Genomic DNA, 4,541 nt, shown 5'->3' on the forward strand with positions numbered 1-4,541 from the left:
CGGAATTTCTTTTCAATAATGAAAATATCCCAACCTGCTGTAAGTTCCAATGACAATCCGGTCCTGGTAATTCAAAGTCAGGACCTGTATCAGGAATTGACAAGAACAAGAACATTTGTATGTACTGTATACATCATATGTCACATGTCATCACGTCATAAGTTCAGTCAGGGATCACAGCCAATCAGAAGAGATCTGGAGTTTAAAATTGTGCTGGAATGATGATATTGTGCTGGAACTTGTTCTGATTGTTACTCATGATGATAAGCTAGCTACATTGGTGGTGGTGGTGGGGGGGTCATCTTTAAAAGCTAGCAAGAATATCTTTATAACTTTTGAGGAAATTGTTATCAGATGCTAAGTTCCCTGAGATTCGGTGCAATAAGTGTAATGTCTTACACTATTAGATCTCAGAGACTGGCACGGTGGTGCGGTGGTTAGCACTGTCACCTCACAGCAAGAAGGTTCCGGGTTCAAACCTCACAGCCGACGGGGGTCTTTCTGTGGAGAGTTTGCATGTTCTCTCCTGTCTGTGTGGGCTTCTTCCAGTTTCCTCCCACAGTTCAAAGACATGCAGATCCGGTAAAATACCCAGCCACTGGGTTTGCACAAGCCTACTTGGTGCTGGTTCCAAGCCCAGATAGATTGGGGAGGGTTGCATCAGGAAGGGCATCCAGTGTAAAACATATAGATGACTTGCAACCACATGATCAAAATGTGCTACGTCATGAGCATCCGCCATGATGGTGGCTCTACAAAGCGACTAGGATGGCAGCCGCTGAAAGCATGTCTGTAAACAATGCTGAATTTTCTCAGTATTACCACGATTTGAATGCTCGAGTGAATATTCGATACAAAGAGAAGATAGATATGTGTGGTTTTGACCTGTATTATTTTAAAAAGTCAGACTTTTCTGAAGATAAGACGCTTCTATTGACCATCGAGTGCCCAGATATCGTATTCTATCTGGTTTGGCTGTCAAAGAATCAAATCTGACCTTGGACGAAACATAGCCCATGTTCTGAGTGGGTGCCCAGTCTGGATTGTTTCTATCATGTAATTTTGCTGGCGTTCCTAGAAGCGAAATGGTAATATACGTGTTAAAATTATAACAACGACCGAATGAACCACGACAAGAGAACACTCATTTTATAGCAAAATTCTAGCAACACAAAATAAAATTCTTCCATGATATTATCGAGAAAGCTTTTGAATCTTACCTGAGATAAAATGATCATTACAAACACGAGCAGTTTTGGTTTTAGCCTCTGTTAGATCAGCCCTGCCGATGTTGTTTAGCCGTGCTCGTCTCGCCCTCTTTCCAAATCACAGATGGAATTCTAAAAAATCAGAACGTGCCACGGTCACGAGTACTGTTGTGACCACAACCATGTACAGCACAAAGATATGGCAGAGCTAAAAGAATGCTTAAAGCAGTGGAAAAACAAAAAGAGTTGCACACACTTGACTATGTTTTGTATGGAATGTCACTTGACCCCGCATTTGTATCTTCACCAACATGGCCGACATCCGGGATTCTATTTTGCTTTGGTGTCACTTGTAAGTCAAGGATACCAAATGGATCGTTATAATCCTAACAAGAAGAAACTTTTGTCACATGCACACTTCAGGCACAGTGAAATTCATCCTCTGCATTTAACCCATCTGAAGCAGTGAACACACGCACACACACACAGAGCAGTGGGCAGCCACACCAGAGCGCCCGGGGAGCAGTCAGGGGTCAGGTACCTTGCTCAAGGGCACCTCAGCCCAAGGCCACCCCACGTTAACCTAACTGCATGTCTTTGGGGGAAACCGGAGCACCCGGAGGAAACCCATGCAGACACAGGGAGAACATGCAAACTCCACACAGAAAGGCCCTCGCCGGCCGCTGGGTTCGAACCCAGAATCTTCTTGCTGTGAGGCGACCATGCTAACCATTATACCATTGTGCTGCCCACTGAAAGAAGAAGATTGTACGAGTTCTCAGATTTGACTCTGACAGGACCAGTACTGAAAATGAGAACATGTTTACTTCTAAAACATATGCCGTAATCAGAAATACTGTGACACAAATTCAACAGTTTTGTCATGGCGGACAAATTTCCAGCATCTGGCCCGAATGCAAACATTGAGAACAATGATCAGACCTTATCGAGTGACATCATCGAAAAACAGCAATGATACTCCAATGACAAGTCTAGCATGTCAGAATTTTTTGCAATTTCTCAACTATTTTGACATTCCTTTTGTTGGCATGATTGAAGATTTTTTGACCCTCCTCCCCAAAGATATGCAAGGACGTGACCGATGATTGGTCAGGGTCAAACTTATAGTGTTGCCAGTCTCCCGACCAAGACATGACAAGAATTTATGGCACAGTGATTGCCTAATCTGACATACTAGTGACCATTAGCAGAAGATGAGAAATATATAAAAATAGGTTAAACACACCATTTTGGTAACAGACTAGCCTGGCAAAAGAGCTCTCTAGTGAGTACGCTCAAACTATTTCCGTAGCTCTAGGCTTTGTGAACTGGTGAACCTATTACTTGATGAAAAAGTACTTCTTCGTCAACGTGGTGACATGCACAGGGTACCAATTATTGGACTTCAGAGTGTTGCAATGAAATGTGTGTTGTTATGATCATGTGGATCATTCTATGTCATTACCAGAGACTGTATAAAGTAAAAATTGCTTGAAGCATGAATGGGGCAGGGTGTACTCCTCAATCTGTCGTCGACAACAGTGATATACTATACGCATCCTGCCCATTTATACAGAAAAAAGTTTTTTAAAATATTACTTTGCTTATTAAAGGCATGATGAGAAAAAAGATAGACCTGTCAGATTCTTACACTGACACGTGTGCAGATATAAGGCACCTCAGTCTCTGTGACACTTTTCATCACAGACACATTCTTAAGTTTTATCTTCAGGCCAAAAACAGCAACCATTACCACAGAAACAGCCAGAAATAAATCTGGCACTGTTAAGCCTTTATCCTGCCTGTTCTGGAGAAAAGTGCACGTGCAGGAGCCAGAACAAACTTTAAGACGTACTGCATCCTTAAATGTGTTTCTGAGCTGGAAGCGAAATGATATAACTGTACTAAGATAACACATCAGTGCTGGTGTTAATATTAACACAATTACCATTTTATAAAAATCAACATTTTATGAGTTGAAAATGGCTCGAAATGCCATCTACTGGTTAAAATCATCCTGAACCCTGCAAGGCCAATGCAGACGTAGAGTCGATACTTTGGTACTTCTCTATGTCATGAACAGAAATCTGGAGTGTGCATAGGTATTCACCCCCTTTCGTATGAAACCCCTAAATAAGAGCTGGTCCAACCAATTCACTTCAAAAGTCGCATAATTAGTTGATTAAGATCCACCTGTGTGCAGTCAAAGTGTCACATGATCTGTCACATGATGTCTGTATAAATCAACCTGTTCTGGAAGGACCCTGACTCTGCAACACGACTAAGCAAGCAACATGTAAACCAAGCAGCCTCCAAACAGGTCAGAGACAAAGTTGTGGAGAAGTATAGATCAGGGTTGGGTTATAAAAAATATCCCAAACTTTGAATATCCCACAGAGCACCATTAAATCCATTATAGCAAAATGGAAAGAATATGGCACCACTACAATCCTGACAAGAGAAGGCCGCCACCAAAACTCACAGACCGGGCAAGGAGGGCATTAATCAGAGATGCAACAAAGACACCAAAGATAACACTGAAGGAGCTGCAAAGATCCACAGCGGAGATGGGAGTATCTGTCCAGAGGACCACTTTAAGCTGTACACTCCACAGAGTGGGGCTTTATGGAAGAGTGGCCAGAAAAAAGCCATTGCTTCAAGAAAACATGTTTGGAGTTTGCCCAACAGCATGTGGCAGACTCCCCAAACACATGGAAGAAGATTCTCTGGTCAGATGAGATTAAAATTGAACTTTTTGGCCATCATGGGAAATGCCATGTGTGGCACAAACCCAACACCCTGAGAACACCATTCCTACAGTGAAGCACGGTGGTGGCGGCATCATGCTGTGGAGATCTTTTTCATCTGCAGGGACAGGAAAGCTGGTCAGGACTAAAGGAAAGCTGGATGGCACTAAATACAGGGGCGTAGCTAGGATTTTTCAAAGGGGGGGGGGGGTCACACACTGACTGGCAGCCTGAGGACATTATGGAACAAAAAATAATTACCATTGCTAGTTTTAGGTAGCTTAGAAACCGGCTCTTCCATTATTGCTGTTTCTTCCACAGTCTCTTGATGTGTTCTAGAAACGGCACACTAAAACCTAGCTTTGAAAGCTACAAAATGCAACTTTGATGGAATATATAACAATTGCTTACCTCTCTTTACGTCAAAAGAAGGAGGAAAGTTTCGCTTGTTTTGACATGGCAAATTATTAACACGAGGAAATACTAGCAATTCACAACTAAAAAGACTGCAGCTACACTGGCAGCTTGACCATGCTTTTGAGTGCGATCGTGATGCGCTTCCGCAGAACTTTGTCAGTCCCTTGGC

The sequence above is a fragment of the Neoarius graeffei genome, chromosome 17, assembly GCF_027579695.1.
Source record: "Neoarius graeffei isolate fNeoGra1 chromosome 17, fNeoGra1.pri, whole genome shotgun sequence".
NCBI lineage: Eukaryota > Metazoa > Chordata > Actinopteri > Siluriformes > Ariidae > Neoarius > Neoarius graeffei.